General features: G+C 40.8%; 1 protein-coding gene across 1 annotated transcript in view; it reads right to left on the bottom strand.

Moving 5' to 3' along the window:
- Positions 1-12,886, bottom strand: part of cdk18 (cyclin dependent kinase 18) — a 90,946-nt gene extending 78,060 nt beyond the window's left edge. Inside the window, exon 1 of the mRNA XM_041978583.1 lies at positions 12,553-12,886. The gene's annotated coding sequence lies outside the window, so the exon portion shown is untranslated. The remainder of the gene's footprint in view (positions 1-12,552) is intronic.
- Between the last annotated feature and the right edge of the window lie 7,518 nt (positions 12,887-20,404).

Here is a 20,404-nt window from a genome sequence, read left to right as displayed (position 1 = left end):
CTCGATCCTTCACTCCTGTCATCTCGAATGAGTGAGAAGTTGTCCATGTCATACAGAGAGTCAGGTGCAGCAGCATGAAGCCACGTTTCCACAAAGCACAACAGGAAGGCTTCTCTGAATTCAAAGGAGTGTCTTACGTGTGTCCTTAACTCCAAGATCATTGCAGGCAGGGCTGGATGTAATTTCCTTCTTCCCCGCTTCCTCGCTGGGCCTTTACGGTGACTGCCGATCTGTGTGAAAAGTCCAGGTGGCTTTCCTCTCCATCCTGGCAGTTTCACAAACTCTGGAAGTCTGCCAGCAGCTCAGGTGTCACTTAAACCTGCTGTGGCCCGGAGAGCCATAAGAATGTACATGAAGACCAGAGTGTTCGCTCTGTTTGACCATTCCATGCTCACAATAAAAACTATAAAACCATATAGTCCAATAAAAACAAACCCAGACTGGTGGGGGTTTCAAATTTTTTTTTTTTTTGTGTTCCACATTGCAACCCGACCCACCATAACCTCAGACACAAACAGACATGACAGTCGAAGCCGGTACGCTTGTCGCCAGCAGAGCAGCTCCTAAAGAGCAAAATGAAGAAATGAGGATCAAACTCTGGAATCTGACTCCATTTTCTAGTTTAGTAGATGGCTGAGATCTTTGTTTTCATACGTACTTTGTATAAAGATAGAAAATGCCAACACTTCAATTGGATCAGACAGGAATTGGAACAATTAATTTATGAATAACAGTCAGTCTAGTCATTTCAACCAATATTTAGACTTTAGAATTAAATGACAGACCTTGAAATCTAAACAACAACATTATATGAGAGACGTTCGGATCCATGGGTCAGATTTTACACAAACATTCAGCACAACGCAGATGTTTCCATCAGGCTCAGGCCGCTCAGCAAACTTCCACATCCCAGCCTGAGGAACCGTGGAGGAACACTCAGTAAGCTACTAACCTGTACAAGTTTACCTAAGTTGGTTTCAGAGAAAGGCAACTAGAGCTCAACCACAATGTAACACATCAGGGAACATCTGCAGCAGACAGAAACCGGACACACTGAACATGTAATTGTGAGTTACACTTAGTGAGGACGAGTCCGACTGAGTTTAATCCAGCTGCAGACGATGCTCCAGCAGACAGACGAGACACTTGCACATGTGGTTGCTATGGTTACTATCCTGCTAGGTCTCGTCACATTATTGGAATCATCCAAACTGCCGGAAGTGGTTGATTCTTGCTGTGACACCTGACACATGTTCCTTTCTTCACTGTTACAGCCCAGGCCTGTTCGCTGTAGTTCTTATATGTAAATGTGAATGTGCCATTGCTTGCAGGTGATTGGCTGGGAATCCTTCAGCTTTGCTCCCTCCCTCCTTCGTCAGGATTGGTCGCCGACTTCTTCGCTCCTTCACAGGCCAGCCCAGAGCCGTAAATATACTCAGGGTTGCGTCATCCGTTGACTTCGTTGTAAGAGTGGTCACGTGGGTCATGGAGCCTCCAATAGTTCCAAACAAACCCCGCGCTGCTAGACTCTACTACTGAACAGACAGCAGCGATCGGATTACTGAGGGTGAAAACTAAATAAACATATTATTGCTGCACAGACACGTTTGTCATTGAATGCATTATTATGTTAATGTTAATTTAAGTGACGATCAAGTCATGTTTGACTATAGATTAAATAAGTGTAACCAGCAGGATAATTTCATACATTTTTAGAGGGAAGTATTCATCTCAACCAACAAGCTAGCATTTATTAAAGATCAGACATGATGGTCATCACTTGTTTTGTATACTTTTATTTATCATTGTAAATAAATCTGTTGTACTTTGAGTATCTGTCTCTGAGCTTGTTTTGCTACTACCCCTCTTCTCCTTAGACCATCGAGGGGTCGTAACTTTCATGTTATCATTGGACTGCTTCCTGATGTCCATCGTCCAGACCGCAGTCTGCTGTCTTGAAGCTGGTTCATGACTTTCCGCCAAATATCGTGAAAACTTAATTGCGGGGTTTGGTGAACTTGCAACTATCTCAAGAGATAAGTTTTCTCTAGTACATATGGGAACTGATTCTACTTTTGCTCATGTGGTTAGGAAACATTATGTTAGGAAAGAAAATATCTTGTTAGGATAGGGGGAAACAAGAAAAGGCTTGATGTTAAACAGACCTTTTGTCTGCCCCAAGGAAATTCTGTTGTATCTGTCAACTAGCTTTAGAGCACACTCCGCAGCCCTGTGTATTTGTTTTTACTTTGTATTTACTCTTGAAAAATTGCCATAAGGCTGGAACTCAGTCAGCAATCCGTTAAGTGCGTTAATGTTATGTTTTCAGAGCTGTCTGATGTTAAGGCAGAGCCATTTCATATTTTTATCAAGTACAGAGCAACATCTAAAATTAATGCTATTACATAATAGTATTATAACTGTTACTATCAGCTTCCCCCTCCCCCTCAGTAAGGTGGTATTATGACTAATGCAGTTGCAAGCTGTTTTAGGAAGTTGAAAGCAGCTGAGGAATAAGTCTGGACAGATGTGGTTTAATCACTGAAGATCAGTCGGTCACCACTCTGGTTTTAGAATACTTGTTACATAAATATTGTTCACCACATTTCGTGTGTCAGAAGTGGAAAAAAAGGCCCAGTTGATGCAAAATTGTGGTGTTCTATCATTGTCTGTCTTTGCATTTTTGCATTTAGCTGGTCTCACAAGATTTCTTTTATAACTAAAATATTACTTATTGTCTTTGTTGTCAACCTTAGTAAAATCCTTCAACTGTTTCATATTCAAAGATTTTTTTAATTTCAATTCAATTACGTTTTTGTTACAAATTTGTACTCTGTAAATATAATAACTTTTGACTTTGGTGTTAGCAGCTAACCTACAGTGCATCCGGAAAGTATTCACAGCGCTTCACTTTTTCCACATTTTATTATGTTACAGCTTTATTCCAAATTATATTAAATTAAGCTCTTACCTCAAAATTCTACACACAATACCCCATTATGACAAGGTGAAAAAAGTTTTTTCTTTAAGTTTTTAAATTTATAAAAAACGGAAAACGAAGAAATCACATTTACATAAGTATTCACAGCCTTTGCTTAATACTTTGTTGATCCACCTTTGGCAGCAATTACAGCCTCAAGTCTTTTTGGATATGATGCTACAAGCTTAGCACACCTATCTTTAGGCAGTTTGGCCCATTCTTCTTTGCAGTACTTCTCAAGCTCCTTCAGGTTGGATGGGAGACGTCTATGCACAGCCATTTTCAGATCTCTCCAGAGATGTTCAATCGGATTCAAGTCTGGACTCTGGCTGGGCCACTCCAGGACATTCCCAGAGTGGTTCTGAAGCCACTCCTTTGAGATCTTGGCTGTGTGCTTTGGGTCATTGTCCTGCTGAAAAATAAACCGTCGCCCCAGTCTGAGATCTCGAGTGCTCTGGAACAGGTTTTCATCCAGGATGTCTCTGTATATTTCTGCAGTCATCTTTCCTTCTATCTTGACTAGTCTGCCAGTTCTTGCTGCTGAAAAACATCCCCATAGCATGATGCTGCCACCACCATGCTTCACTGTAGGGATGGTATTGGCCTTGGTGATGAGCGGTGCCTGGTTTCCTCCAAACATGACGCCTGGCATTCACACCAAAGAGTTCAAGCTTTGTCTCATCAGATCAGAGAATTTTGTTTCTCATGGTCTGAGAGTCATTCAGGTGCCTTTTGGCAAACTCAAGACGGGCTGCCATGTGCCTTTTACTAAGGAGTGGCTTTCGTCTTGCCACTCTACCATACAGTCCTGATTGGTGGATTGCTGCAGAGATGGTGGTCCTTCTGGAAGGTTCTCCTCTCTCCACAGAGGAACGCTGGAGCTCTGCCAGAGTGACCATCGGGTTCTTGGTCACCTCCCTGACTAAGGCCCTTCTCCCCCGATTGCTCAGTGTAGATGGCCGGCCAGCTCTAGGAAGAGTCCTGGTGGTTCCAAACGTCTTCCATTTACGAATGATGGAGGCCACTGTGCTCATCGGGACCTTCAAAGCAGCAGAAATTTTCTGTATCCTTCCCCAGATTTGTGCCTCAAGACAATCCTGTCTCGGAGGTCTACAGACAATTCCTTCGACTTCATGCTTGGTGTTTGTGCTCTGACATGCATGGTCAACTGTGGGACCTTATATAGACAGGTGTGTGCCTTTTCAAATCATGTCCAATCAACTGAATTTACCACAGGTGGTCTCCAATTAAGCTGTAGAAACATCTCAAGGCTTATCAGTGGGAACAGGATGCACCTGAGCTCAATTTTGAGTTCCATGGCAAAGGTTGTGAATACTTATGTAAATGTGATTTCTTCGTTTTCCATTTTTAATAAATTCAAAACATCTCAAAAAAACTTTTTTCACCTTGTCATAATGAGGTATTGTGTGTAGAATTTTGAGGTAAGAGCTTAATTTAATATAATTTGGAATGAAGCTGTAACATAATAAAATGTGGAAAAAGTGAAGCGCTGTGAATACTTTCCAGATGCACTGTATATGTATTAGAAGCTAACTGTGTTTGCACCTAACAGTAATGACAAATATTAGCAGCTAACATATAGGTGTTAGCAGGCAATATTTAGTTTTAGTGTGTTAGCAGCTATCATTAATGTAAGCATCAGCTGCTTATCTGTAGGTGTTTGCAGTTAATAACTGTATTAGCTTTATTAATCCCAATAGCAAAATTAGCCTTGGCCCATCTCCAGATTAACTAGAGAACAATGAGCTGCCATGGTTCAGTTTGGGGGTTGGCGGTCTACACATATATATATATATATATATATATATATATATATATATATATATATATATATGTATATATACACTACCGTTCAAAAGTTTGGGGTCACTTTGCCATGGGAAGTGACCCCAAACTTTTGAACGGTAGTAAATATATATATATATATATATGTATTTATATATATATATATATATATATATATATATATATATATATATATATATATATATATACTCAGAGAGAGAGAGAGAGAGAGAGAGAGAGAGATGCCGTTTACGGCAATTCATACATACATACATACATCATACTCAATGAGATAAGGGTTACATCAAAATTACTTTAATGATGCATAAGGCAAAAGAAAATGAAAATGAATGAATACTGCTATGGCCAAAGAAAAGAAGTTATTTTGGTTAACAGAGGCTGAGCTTTAATCAATGTGCAGAGATGAACTTTGTCTAAATCCCAAGATTTTTCTTAAGACCTATCTTTGATGTTTGATTGGCTTAGAAGATCGAAGCAGTCCTCAAGATTTTCCCTCCAATGTCCCACAGTGATAATCAATTCTGCCAGACATGTCAATGTGCAGAGTTGTAAAGAACAAAGTGAAGTCTAAACAGAGCAACCAGTTGTGTGTTTGTGTGTGAGTCCTAACCGATTAGAGGCATGAACCAGAGTTCTCTGCTGCTTGACATCTGTATGACTTATCTTACACAATACACATAGTTAGAAATCTGATGTCACATGTTGGCCTTTTCTAGTCCTCTAGCTGTTGTTGTGTCAAGCTGTAATAAAGATGACCTTTTGTTTCCTATCAGCTCATCTTTTTTTCTTCTGCAGCCTCACTAGACAACAACACCCTTATTTTCTCTGTTGTATGCCCATAAATTACAGTGCCCGGTTCCTCTATTTGACATGGTGACTTTAATCACAACTTATCTCTCAGTGACCAGTTTTATAGACTTTGAGATAATAAATGTTTTGTTAGTAGAAAAACTGATAGAAAATTTTCTATTCTTTATACAATTTACTATACATAATCACTGGATAAACCTTTAGAGCTATGCCATCTACTTATCGAGGGGATCCAAATGAAGGATTGTATATAATATGTACATAAAACAACAAAAATCTCAAGAACACAACACAAACACATTAAAAAGGAAGCAGTCCTAAGGTATAACCTTGAGGTACACCTTTCTGCGGTGCGGTTTGATCTGATTTACACCTACTTTAAAGAACACATAATGTTAATGTAATGTTAATGTTAAGCAAACAAAGTTTAAACCACATCAGTGTGTGATAGAAAAGAATGGAAGCACAGAAAAGAAGGCAATAATCAACAAGATCATAGTGGCTTCTAGGATAATCACAACCATATGCAAACTTGACATTGGTAGTACATTTTCAGATTGTAGTAAAAAGTTAGGTCTGTAACAAACCGACTAACCAACAGATAAGATGTTTCAACAGCAATAATACATCTCTTTGTCCATTTCACTGTTTTTATCGACATGTCGCCTCTTGCACCCATGTTAACAGAAAGCCTACTGTATCCAAAAGCCATGAGTGAATAACAACAGTACTGAGGTCAGTATCAGCATGGCCTATTGTACTTTCGGCCACCATGGTTTTTGTAGGATGTCATGGAATTCATTCTGTTTTGAAATTTACATTTTAGTGTAGTAACTTTGATTCTATGCTACCTTGTTTAGAATTGTGCATGAAAGCTTAAAAACCCTGCATATATTATTTTATTTTCGGATAAAACATCACATTTCAAACAAATCTTAACGTAACAATAAAAAAAATAAAAAAAATACAAAAAAAAAAAAAAAAAAAAAAATCCATATACTGTACAAGTACACATTTTTCTTGTTGGGAATTATTTATCTAATGTCAAGATTTTAGAGAAAATTAGCTCAACATTCTCTACAAACAGAGAAAATTCACAAATTTTAAGCATCACTGCAGTCTAACTATCAATGGTTTTACTCATTTGAAGAAATAGGCGGGATAACATATCAATAAAAAGGTTAAGGGATCTTGACTGATTTAGCTAATGTTAATGTGTTAGCAGCTAATGCTAACATGTTAGCAGCTAACGTTTACATCTTAGTAGCCGGGTTAGCAATAATGTTAATGTGTTAGCAGCTAATGCTAACATATTAGCAGCTAACATTTACATGTTAGTAGCCAATGTTAATGGGTTAGCAATAATGGTAATGTGTTAGGAGCTAATGTCAAGGCTAGCTCATTGAGTTATTGCTCACTATGTTGGGTTGTTGTTTCATCTAGACATACATACATGAAAACAAGAGAAATTTTTGGAAAGTGAGCATGCTAAATTTTGATTACTGACCAATCTAACAAGAAAAAAAAAAAAATATTTTAATCTCTCTTCGTTGACTTCAACATGTACACAATGCCTGCTGATAAAGCTTCTCCAGTATGCCTCTGGGCTTTTATCTGTCACTGGTCTGTTAAACTGTTGACACATTACATCTTTTTCTGTAATCATTTCAGTATTATTTTCCTTCCAAAGCTATGTCAAACACCTTATTTGACCAAATAAAGTATTACAATCAGCAGTGCTGTTAAAATCCTAGCCAGAGTGATGTCTTGCATCAGTATTTCAGACCTTTACATCTGTCAGATCAGATTACATCAAACTGTATGTGATTATTCTGCTGTTGGAACTTTTCCAACAGGTTTTAGCTTTCGGTTGTGTTTCTGTCAGAGGCAGCTCTGTGACTCACAGCCTACCTCTAACCACTCACATAAAACAAGCATTATTTCCCAAGGTGGCTTGTGTCCATGTGAGAGTTACAGCCAGCATCTAATCAGCAACAAGAAAAGGCTGCATTGACGAAATGGTAACTTGTGAGAAAAATATTTTCAATCATGAACACCCACTAAAAACACAGCTGAGCTTAGCAGTGAACACACCAGTCATCCACAGAGGCAAGCAAATAATAGACTTGAGAGTGCTTCATTACAAACAGCTTCACTACAGGTTTTCTATCTTGTTTGTGTTTGTCCAGCGTTCCTGAGAACAACACAAATCTTTCTAAATCTCTGACTGCCTTAAATAGGGTGAATAATTTTAAATTAGTAAGGCTGCTCGGCTGTGAATGCCCACCCACCTGCAGAGAGCTTGAAGCATACTGGGCGTGAGTGAGGAAACATGCCCAGCAACACCTCTGAGGCTTTTTAAAAATATTTTTAACAATTCAAAGCAATCTTGTCCCTAGCAAAGCATGGAGGGGGGGAAGCTGTTCCTGATGCAACAAAAAGACTAAATCTTACCAGTGAATGGTTCTGCAGCTGAGGCTTGACTATAACAGGCATTTATTAGAAAAAAGATTGAGAAATTTAGTGAAAGCAGCAGAATATCAGTCCAAAACAGAACCAAAACCAAAGTGAAAACTAACTCTAAACCCTTTAAGCACCTGGTAAATCTCTCTGTCTCAGGACAACCAGAACAATGTGGGATTGTCTGATCTTATGTTGGTGGGAGGTTTTTAGCTGAGACCCATAGTTCATTCAGTGGGGGAAACTTTGAACTCTGCTCCAGACTGCACAACAGGGACCCACGTGCACTGAAAGGACAGAACACAGGGGCCTGGATTACATCTCAAACACAAAGAGCATGAATGCACTCACTGGTAAGACCCCTGCTACGCTGTGATAGCTTCATGTAAAGAAAGTTGTAGTATTAATGTTCAGAATGTCTCACATTAACATGTAAAGGTAGCACAAACACCATCCATGTACACTGTTTAAAGGTGTCTGCTGCAACGTGACAGGACGCTGTTCTCATCTACCGTCTTTAAACCGCACTAAGTTTTCTCATCAGTTATCTGTTCTTTGAAAAGAATCTATGCACATAAAAGATATGTTTGAGCTAAATGATGTCAGTACAAGTATACTGTTCTTAATTTTCTTCTTTCTTTGAGTCTGCACCTGAGTGAATGCTGCTCCCATCTATTAATGCCACTACTAGCATGTCGTTCAGATCGGTCAGGATCAGCTCCAGACTCCCTGGACTGCATACAAATGACCATCCCAACACAGGACAGACTCAGACAGACCAGCAAAAACACTCCGATGCTGCTTCCATTTCATTCTGCTCATTTACAGGCAGCTGTTTTGACATGTGAAGAAGGGCAGCAATGTCCAAAAAACAGAAGATATGCTTAAACAATGCACAGCTAACAACCAGTTATGCAAAGGTTCACTTCAATTTAATTAACTTCTATTCAATTATATGGAACCAAAACACAACAAAAGTCATTTCCAGATACTTTAAGGAGAAAATAAGTTGCTTTCAGCTCAGCTCCTTCACCACGACAGACTGATGCAGAGTCCACATCACTGCAGAAATCCTCCTGTAGATCTTCTGCTCCTTCCTTCCCTCACTCCTGAATAAAACCCTGAGATATGTGAACTCTTCCACTTGGGGCAGGACCTCATTCCCAACCCGAAGAGGATACTCCACCCTTTTCCAGCTGAGGACCATGGTCTCATATTTGGAGGTTCTGATTCTCATTCCTGTCGCTTCACACTCAGATGTGAAAAACTCCTGCGAGAGAGAGAGCTGGAGATTAGGGCCTCCTGAAGCCACCAAAACCACACCATCTGCAAAGAGCAGAGACCCAATCCTGAGACCACCGAACCGGATCCCCTCAACACTTTGGCTGCACCTAGAAATTCTGTCCATGAAGGCCAGCCCTGGAGCAGTCCAACCCTAATATGGAACTATAAAGTAGAAATATAACTGCACGAGGCCCATTTAATGAAAGTTAAACTCATCACTTTGATGCACTTCCAGAGCACAAGGAACTGGGCCGAACTGGAAAGTTTATGCCACCATTGCCTTGGCATGACATTTTAACCAGTATCTGGTAGAAACGGCTTACTAAAGCCACGTTTCCATTAGTGGGCCCGCCTGGTGCGGGATGACTGTAATCACTCATCAACAGAAAAACTTCACCACAACCAAACACGTGCATGTTATACTTCAAGTCTAGTACAATCATACAACTGGACAGTAAAATATATACACTTTCACTGTTGTATGAAATAGATTGTTTTATGTGTGTGTGTGTGTGTGTGTGAGAGAGAGAGAGAGAGAGAGAGAGACATTTTATATTTTCATTAAAATGTCCTTATTGCTTCAGTATTTAACCTTTTAATATTTCCCTAGTTCAGCTTGTTTCTCAGTGAAACACAAACTGTTGTCCATTTGTGGTGTTTGACCAAATGTTCGAGTCCGTCTCTGTAGTGTTTAGCGACGAGGCTGGGACTGTTGCTGAATACAGCGGGGTCTATCTTTCCATTATCATGACTGAGTGGTACAAGAGCTCTGTGATGAATCAGACACTTGATAATAAGCAGCTTATGTAAACACCGCTATTGTACCTCAGCTGCAGCATGCCGAGGTAAAAACACACACACGTTAATATATATATATATATATATATATATATATATATATATATACATACATATATATATATATATGTATATGTATGTATGAAATAAAAACAAGCAAACGTGTAATGTGATGTCTTAAACATGTATGAGTACAGATTACTATTAATCCCAAAGAGAGCATTATTGCAGCAAATTTCACTGTTCTGATTTAGTTTCAACCTAATTTCAGTCTAAAGTTTTTTTCTTTTTTGTCAACAAACACTCGTTATGTTTACAAGTCGAAATGCAATAAAAAAAAAACAGAATTGTTGCATTAGTCCAACTAAAACCAGAATTTTAGATACATGCATAACGTGTGAAGTTTCCTTCAATGACTGTTTTTCTGACTGTATTGTCACTTTTATGAACAAACAAAAATGAGACAAAAATATGTGGTAAAGGTGATATCAGATCAGAATTAATCTCCATGTGTAGTAAAAAGGAGGAGCAACGTAGCACATCTACCGGGAGGTGCCTCTGGTGTAGTCTCATGAAATCAACGCAGCAAAATATAACTACACATTTCACATTAATGTGTAATTAATGCGGCATCTGCAGTAATGCAGACTCTGCATTGGTCTGTCGTGGCGAAGAAGCAAAACCAGACTTTTATGATCGGTATGGAGCGACTATCGCTGGTGGAAACAACTCATTTGAAGCCTGACTTTAAATAAAATTTTACTCAGATATCATCAAGTGGTCCCAACATAGCCAGAAAATGCAGCTGGGAATTAAATAAGACCCACATGTATACATTCAATGGGGCTCAGTGCTCTCTTAAAGATCCCAGACCGTTCTAAGTGACTGTAAAAATATGCATTTGTGACTCCCTTTGATGGCACACTTATTGCCACAGAGACCAAACTGACTAAATTTACTTTTGCTTCGTTGTTTACATGCAGTGAATGCACTGTTTTGAGTCCTGGCCAATCAATGGATGGATTGGGGTTTCTGGTTTTACTTTGGTGTTCAAATTTACTGCGGTTTTCACCAGAATGTGTCCAGTATGAGCAGCAGGAGAGGCAGCCAGAAATCCACCATGGTGATCTATGGTACTTCCTCTCTTTAGTTCACTGGATGCTCCGTTTGCTTTCACACTGCAAGTGAACTGAGACCCCCAGATTTCAAGCCAACCAGAGTTTGCTTCTTTAGCGCACACTGCTCCAAATGAACCACACTATCTCCGGAAGTGGACCAGGGTTTGTTAACAGCTGACCCCCGGACAATCCTAGCTTGAATGCACCCCAAGTTAGAGCACTGATGACAACCTAAAATCTCTCAACTGCAGCAAATCTGAAGCAACACAATGAAGCTGCAGCTTTTTTTAAAGGTGACTTTTCATGAATGTATCACGCTGAGTACCTTCAGCTGCAGGAAACATGGGTCTGTCTCAGAGGTGTTGCCGTCTCAAACATTCCTGATGTATCTGATCATTACAATGAGCTCAAACTTTGCTGTGTTCAAAGTGCAATGTATCACGACAACTTGGACTATTTTTGTGACCGTCTTGGCACAGCAGCAGACTGAACTCTGCATGATTCAGCAACACACAGCGGAGACACGGAAAAGGGAAGCAGGTTCGTGCACACATACACAAACATAGACACACATTAGATACCCAAATACCCCCCAGGCCCTCATGGGTAAACAGTGCTGTGTTTGCAGTGGTTAGAGTAGGACTTCTGTGAATTAGAGTGAGCTGATAGTTTACCTGTGTCACGTTACATGTGAGTACTAACGCATGAGGCTCACCTGAGAGGACAGAGGTGGATGATTGAGTGGGTTTGTGGGGGTCTAACACCCTCCCACTGCAGAAGCAACAGTCACTAAGCAGATGGTTGAACTTTTTGAAGAAATGCTGCCTTATCTGTCCGGTTATCTGTACCTACTTCTTATATAACAGCTGCCCTTATTGTGCATAAACAGTGTTGAAGTACGACCTTGTGATTAGTAGACTCAGAGCCAGCAGTATGGCTGGAAAGATACATCATTTGTAATGAGTGCATGCTTTATTTGGCTGCATATTTCATATATTTATTAAATCTGTAGTATGATGTAAGCTCTGAATTTCATTACATAAAGACGCCGACCTCGAGATGAAGCTTTGAACTGAAAAGAGTAAAGTCTAGTGGAGAACTGAAGCCCTCCTAAGACGTTCAGGGAGCTAATGAGGAATCTTAACAGGAAAAGTCTTTAATTACAAAGCACAACACGTGCTAGCATGTCTGCCCCCCTGACACTCGTCCTGAGTTCGGTGTGTTTAAGGGAAAAATCGTGATTTGATACAACTGCAGTGAGAGCTAATTACTTACAGAAGAGCAGGGGTCATCTGCACACACAGGATGGATAGACGGATGGATGCAGGAGGAGGGGGATACGAGCAGCCTCCTGCCTCTCCGCTCAGGTTTCCCCTCGCCTTTCCAGGTGTCACAGCACAGATAAATCCACAAGCTGCAGACGACTATCTCAGTGATGGACAGACAGCTGGGCAAAGAGGGAGGGCAGGAGAGGGCAAGGCAAATATAGGCAGACCTGTGCAGGGATCCGTCTGACAGCAAACCCTTCCACCCTCCCTCCAGAAGGAGCCCCGACTGTCTCTTCGCTGGCCAGATAACAGGAATGACTAAATAAAGACAGAGAACTGCAACAGTGGAGCCATCTGAGTGGAGCACAAACTGCTGCTCAGGAGGCCTTTATAATCAGGCTGCAACTCCTCCCACAGCAGGCTCTGACTCCAGCCCCCCTCGTTGGCATGGCAACAACCAATCACCTCTCAGAATCACACAAGCGTCCGCCTCTCCATCCTCCTCCTCCTCCTCCTCCTCCTGAAGTAGGCTCTGGTGTTGACAGGATTGTCACCCATAGTGACGACATCTATGAAGCATGCCTGTATGTTTGTGTGTTACAGAGAATCTTTTCATATATGTGTGTTTCTGTGTGTTTTGCTGCATGCATAAACTAAATGTGTGCGTGTGTGCATGATTTTTGCAGCTTGCATGCAACTCTGGGTGGATAGAGGGAGAGATGTTTTTGTGATCTTGGTTTACTCAGGTAGAAGGAACATAAATCTATTCACACAAGCACACTGTTCTTTAGATTAGGTTCAGTTTTGTACCCGTTCCCAGTATAACGCTACAAGGACTGTATGTTTATGCTTGGTCACAAAAGAAAAGCCGAAACACATGAGATTATTACAGAAGCGTCAGAATAAACTCAAATCAACCTAACTGAACTTTATTTGTAAAGATCTGAAGAAAAGTACTGAAGACAAAACTTAACACAGAATCCAGATGTGTTACTATGTCAGAATAAATTTACCTGGAACACAGTAGAAAATGTAAATGGTTATCTCCTCTTTGAAGAAAACCACATTAATTTAGATGAAAACCAGGAGCGAGCAGCCCAGTTCATCCAAGGAATTAATTAAGTATTAGTATGAGTTTTCTTTATTTTTAAATTTGGTTATTGCTAAATTTACACATTAATGCTGGACCGGACAAGAGAGAAGAGAGTAAACAGAAGAAAAAGACAGTGAAGAGAAGAAAAAAGAGACCCTAGACAGAAAGGAACAGCATGAGCTGTTGAACCAGCTGCTACACCTGAAAGGAAACAGAAAATCAATTGCAACATCTGCAAGAAAACTAAGCTGACAATCATCAGGTGCACCTATAAAAAGACAGACAAGCTGGAAAGAAAAATCATGAACCACATCGACAAGAACATCAGCAAAACAAGGAAAAAAAGCATGCACATAACTGTAACTGCTGGTGATTAAACTCACAGGATGAGATACTGACTGTAGCAGCATACAGATAAATTTTATTTACACGGAAAAAAATTTTAAGAATGCGAAGGTAATTCTAGGAATGAGTGCGGTAATCCTAGGAATGAGTAAAGTAGTCTAGGAATGAGTAAAGTAGTCCGTGGAATGAGTAAAGTAATCCTAGGAATGAGTAAAGTAATCCTAGGAATGAGTAAGTAGTCCTAGGAATGAGTAAAGTAATCCTAGAAATGATTAAAGCAGTCCTGGGAATGTGTAATTAGTCCTAGGAATGAGTAAAGTAATCCTAGGAATGAGTAAAGAAGTCCTAGGAATAAGTAAAATATTCCTAGGATTGAGTAAAATAGTCCTAGGAATAAGTAAATTAATCCTAGAAATGAGTAAAGCAGTCCTAGGAATGAATAAAGTAGTCATAGGAATAAGTAAATTAATCCTAGAAATGAGTAAAGCAGTCCTGGGAATGAATAAAGTAGTCCTAGGAATAAGTGAAGTAATCCTTGGAATGAGTAAAGAAATCCTAGGAATGAGTAAAGTAATCCTAGGAATGAGTAAAGCAGTCCTAGGAATGAGTAAAGAAGTCCTATGAATGAGTGAAGTAATCATAGGGATAAGTAAAGTAATCCTAAGAATGAGTAAAGTAATCCTAGGAATGAGTAAAATAGTCCTAGGAATGAGTAAAGAAGTCCTATGAATGAGTGAAGTAATCCTAGGAATGAGTAAAGTAATCCTAGGGATGAGTAAAGCAGTCCTAGGAATGAGTAAAGAAGTCCTCTGAATGAGTGAAGTAATCCTAGGAATGAGTAAAGTAATCCTAAGAATGAGTAAAGCAGTCCTAGGAATGAGTAAAGTAGTCCTATGAATGAGTAAAGTAGTCCTAGGAATAAATAAAGTAATCCTAGGAATGAGTGAAATAGTCCTAGGAAAGGGTAAAGTAGTCCTAGGAATGAATAAAGCAATCCTAGGAATGAGTAAAGTAATCCTAGGAATGATTAAAGCAGTCCTGGGAATGTGTAATTAGTCCTAGGAATGAGTAAGGTATTTCTAGTAATGAGTGAAGAAGTCCTAGGAATGAGTAAAATATTCCTAGGAATGAGTAAAATAGTCCTAGAAATAAGTAAATTAATCCTAGGAATGAGTAAAGCAATCCTAGGAATGAATAAAGTAGTCCTAGGAATAAGTAAGGTAATCCTTGGAATGAGTAAAGAAATCCTAAGAATGAGTAAAGTAGTCATAGGAATGAGGAAAGTAGTCCTAGGAATGAGTAAAGTAGTCCTAGGAAGGAATAAAGTAATCCTTGGAATGAGTAAAGCAGTCCTAGGAATGAGGATAATAGTCCTAGGACTGAGTAAAGTAATCCTCGGAATGAGTAAAGTAATCCTAGGAATGTGTAAAGTAGTCCTTGGAAGAAGTAAAGTAATCATTGGAATGAGTAAAGCAGTCCTACGAATGAGTGAAGTAGTCCTAGGAATGAGGATAATAGTCCTAGGAATGAGTAAAGTAGTCCTAGGAATGAGGAAAGTAGTCCTAGGAATGGGGATAATAGTCCTAGGAATGAGTAAAGTAATCCTAGGAATGAGTGAAGTAGTCCTAGGAATGAGTAAATTAATTCTAGAAATGAGTAAAATATTATGTGGTGAGGAACTGTCCTACAGTAGAAGGTAAAAAGTGAAGCTGAGCAGGTTCCCAGGTGTTTAATAGAGGTGTTACGCAGGTAAATATATCAGGAAGTCATCGGCCGATGATGAGAATGATGATGATGATGATGATGATGATGGACACTTTCATCAATGGTCAGACTCAGGAGGATCCAGGGATAGCCCCACATTCACCTTAGGAACATCACGAGGGTCCAGAAGAAGTGAAGCCAAGATAGTCTAAGACAGGAAGAGTGAACCCTTCACTATAAAACCTCCTTAATCTCCATGGAAACCAGCAGGACCTTCATGGTTCATTTCAAACAAAGGCAGAGTCATAGGAGAAACATTAGCAGAGTTTTTAGAGCTGGAATCAAACTTTTCACCACAAACAGCAACAGGAAGACATGATTTCTGGTTCTGGCTGCTAGCTCCAGAGTTTCTGCCCCACAGTGACGAGACAGACGTCTTTGTAGTCTGAGTCTCTGCTGTCATGTGACTCCTTGTTTGTGTGGTTTGCTTGAAGTGGAGAAATTAGCAGAAGCTCTAAAGTGGACAGAGATGTTCTCCTGGTTTTCTTACATTCCCATAGAACTGCTTGGGGTTTGAACTGTGTTTGGTTTGGATACCGATGCTTGGTAGAGTCGTTTAGCTGAGTTTCATGTTGCTATGCTACATGTTAGCATTGCTCCTACTGGTGTCTGCAAACAGCTTCATCTCGTGCTGCCTCCTGTACATGGGGCTCTCACATAGAAGAGTTACAGTAGGCCTTGCTGACATATTGTCAGTGAGGGACCTCATTAAGTATAGAAAGTTCATTGTGTGTGGTTAGAGTTGGATGTTTTCCTTTCCTTAATTAGCTGTGGAACATTACTCCATCAGCTTTATATTTTTTCCTGGTTTGATAGGAGTGTTCCTGATCCATTAGCACAAACTGAAATCAACAGTGCAATAATTGAAAAACTATCGTAACAGCTGTTGGCAGCCTGGAGTACCGAGCAGAGGTAGATATGCAGTCTGTATATATTCTTATTAGCTTTATTTTGTGTCCTAGAGATTCAGTAGCTCTACTTGCCTTTAGAGCTTTCAGTATGCACCACAGAGCAGGGAATATACACTCACTACACTCACTTTATTAGGTGTGCCACTTTATCGGCTCTACCTGTTCACCTGTTGTTGATACAACTTGACATGTTTCAGCATTTGTAAAAACTAGAAAGGTTTAAGGCAACGGGTTTCCACGAAAATTTCTAGTAAGCTCAACTAATCCAGGATCAGAGTGCAGGTAAGTTAACTTCTTTATTTATTTTTTATTAAATCAGTGTAATCTGGTAGGCTAGATATTATTGGCAGCCTGCAGGCCGCCAGTTGCCAAACAATGCTTTATGTGCTTTGACTTCGTGAAAGTCAAAGCTTACTAGAAATTCTCGTGGAAACCTGTTGCCTTAAACCTTTCTAGTTTTTACATATTTCAAAACATGTCAAGCTGTATCAACATGGCCAACCATTAGAATTTAACACCCATTAGTTCACTTATCTAAATTTCTTTAAAGCCTCTAGTAGTTTTAACTGAATTCTCTTATATTGGATTTATAAATACTGTTTAGCTTCTTCACTGCCCTTTGACATACATAGAACAATAAATTGTAGATGCATATTCTCATTTACAGTTCCAGAACCACAATCAGCAGTACTGAGAATTTGGCAATGGCTATTGTCAATGACTACAGTTTATTTTTGTCATTACACCATGTATAAAATTAGATTGCAGGACAATACAAGCACATATTATGTTACATGCTCCCGGTGGTTCCACTTGCAAGTAGTTAAGGCATGCAAACTGTCTCTTCAGAACTCCATTTAAACGCTGGATTGCATGTCTCATTGTGTTATCAGCAGCTCTGAAGAGCGCCTGGGCTGGTGTGGCCTCGGCAAGAAAGGGCGTCATCAGCCATGGTAGGAGTGGATAGGCGCTGCCTCCTAATGTGATGCCATTCAGTCGGTTGGTTTGGAGCTCTCTGTACAAGGCACTCTCCCTCAGGATACGAGCATCATGGACAGACTCCGGCCATTTCACCAGCATAGGATTAGGAACAGTTTTTCTCAACAATAAGAAAATCTGGTGGATATCTGTAGTTCTGTGGGATTGAGGCTGACCTCCATGTTAGTGATGTGCTCAGCAAAACCTTTATGCTTTCAAGTGAACAGATTTTTTTTTTGGTGTAATAGATCTTTCATTATTTATTCATTCTCTCTGTAGCGCTTAGCCCATCAAGGGTCGCAGGTAAGCTGCAGCCTATGTCAGCATTTTAACAGGTGAGAAGCAGGGTACACCCTGGACAGGTCACCAGTCCTCTGGGGGCCAACAAAGAAAGAGATAGACAACCATTCACACACACACACACACTTCTAAGGGGAATTTAGAATGACCAATTAACCTAATATGTCTTTGGATGGTGGAAGGAAGCCAGAGAACCCGGAGAGAACCCACGCATACACGGGGAGAACATGCAAACTCCACACAGAAACCACCCCCCAGCTTCGAACCTCCCCCCAGCTGAGGCTCTAATCAGCAACCTTCTTGCTGTGAGGCTGCGGAGCTAACCACCACTCCACCAGGAACACAATCCCTACATTAAGCTGATGGGGCTTTTTATAGGCTCCCCGAGTGGATTGGGGGCCTAAGGTGCAGTGTTGTGCATGAACTTGTTGAAATAAAGACATTTATTGGATACATGAACTGAACACAACATTTGTAAATAAAGAATGGGTACCTGAACTTGTTCGGATCATGTGAGGTCCTCTAACAGTCACTGTCTACATTTTCACCTGCGCTACTCCACACTACATTATCCACCATGCATTGCGCATTCTAGCATAACAGACTGACAACGAAAAGTTGGTGCAGTCCCACTCTGAAATGGCAAGTGGAGGTGAAAGGAGAGGAGCTGCAGATGCACCGTGCGCATCACATGCTTAGTGTACTATGTACTGTCTGCAGAAGATTCCAACAGTAAAAATCTAACATTTCTATCCAACTCTGTCTGTACTTAAATAGCAAGTTAGAAAAATCAGCCTCATTGACTTATTATTTCAAGAGACATGGAGTTGAAGCATCTGTCCACCAGGTCCAGGGGATATCTGAAAGGCAAGATCACCTGCCAACAGCCCCAAATCACACTGCCTGCAGCCGTCAGGTGGATAACTTCCTAGCAACAGGTTCGTTGGTTAGTTACAGGTTTCTCTGGTTCAGGCTTTTATTCTTACTTCTAACTTAACCCGCATGGTTCTGTTGGCTTCATCGGGCCGTGATCTTTAGCTCTCACTGGAGCGATTCGCAGTTGAGTGTGAAGCAGCTGGGATGAGAATCAGAACCTCCAAATCCGAGACCATGGTCCTCAGCTGGAAAAGGGTGGAGTGCCTTCTCCGGGTCAGCAATGAGGTCCTGCCCCAAGTGGAGGAGTTCACATATCTCGGGGTCTTGTTCACGAGTGAGGGAAGGATGGAGGGGGAGATCTACAGGCGGATCGGTGCGGCGTCTGCAATGATGCGGACTCTGTCGTGGTGAAGAAGGAGCTGAGCCAAAAGGCAAAGCTCTCTATTTACCGGTTGGTCTACGTTCCCACCCTCACCTTTGGTCACGAGCTGTGGGTAGTGACCGAAAGAACAAGATACATACAAGCTCATAAAAGCAGCTGAAACGAGTTTTCTCCGCAGGGTGGCCGGGCTCTCCCTTAGAGATAGGGTGAGAAGCTCGGTGATCCGGGATGGGCTCAGAGTAGAGTCGCTGCTCCTCCACATCGAGAGGAGCCAGATAAGGTGGCTCGGGCATCTGGTAAGGATGCCTCCTGGATGCCTCCCTGGTGAGGTGTTCCAGGCACGTCCCACCAGAAGGAGGCCCCGTGGAAGACCCTGGACACGCTGGAGGGACAACATCTCTCGGCTGGCCTGGCTTCCCTCACTCCAGAAGGTGAGCTGCTGGCAGCAGTAGGCACCCCCATTTCCCGGGAGGACTGCCAGGGCAGAACAGGCTAGGAACAGCTGTCCCCCACGACCAGGACACACAGCGACCACAGCCAATGAGCTGCCACCAACCCCAGAAGGCCCCCTCCCACCCTCGCAACAAATGAGAATATTTAAATTATTTTTACAGAAAAAATGTTACTTATTTAGCTTTAAAACAGGTCTACCTAATAAAATGTAAAGGTTACAATGAGTGGGTCCTAAAAGATAAAAAAAAACTATTCATTACGACTTCAAAAGTTAAATTTAGTTGCACTGGAAACAGAAACTGGTTGTCTTTTAAATTGGTAAAGATTTTACATGATGACACATCAGTGCTGTGAAGTGTTTCAGTCTGCAGAAAACAGCAGCAAGTATTCACTCACTGAAAAATTATTTACCAGTGACATCATCTTGGTTTGATCTAATATGAGATGAGATGCATCATGTATGTCAGAGAACATGCACACGGAAGCACACAGCCTGCAGTCTGAGCTTGGAACATTCCTCAGTGTGATTAGATGGCCCTTTAGTTCAGGGCAAGTTTCCCTCCGTTCACACACACACACAGAGGGATGATGAGTACAAGCACACAGCATTACAGAAAATTAAAATCTCTCCTGGGGAGCTGCTGGCACCATGGAGGCTGTTTCATATTTGATGAGAAAACATGGAGCTCTCTCCGTCTTTCTGTCCTTTCTAAGAGAGCTTACACAGACTTGCAGACATGATTGTGCTAAACATTAT

This window comes from Melanotaenia boesemani, chromosome 3 (genome assembly GCF_017639745.1).
Source record: "Melanotaenia boesemani isolate fMelBoe1 chromosome 3, fMelBoe1.pri, whole genome shotgun sequence".
Classification (NCBI taxonomy): Eukaryota; Metazoa; Chordata; class Actinopteri; order Atheriniformes; family Melanotaeniidae; genus Melanotaenia; species Melanotaenia boesemani.
This window is presented reverse-complemented; position numbering and strand designations above follow the sequence as displayed.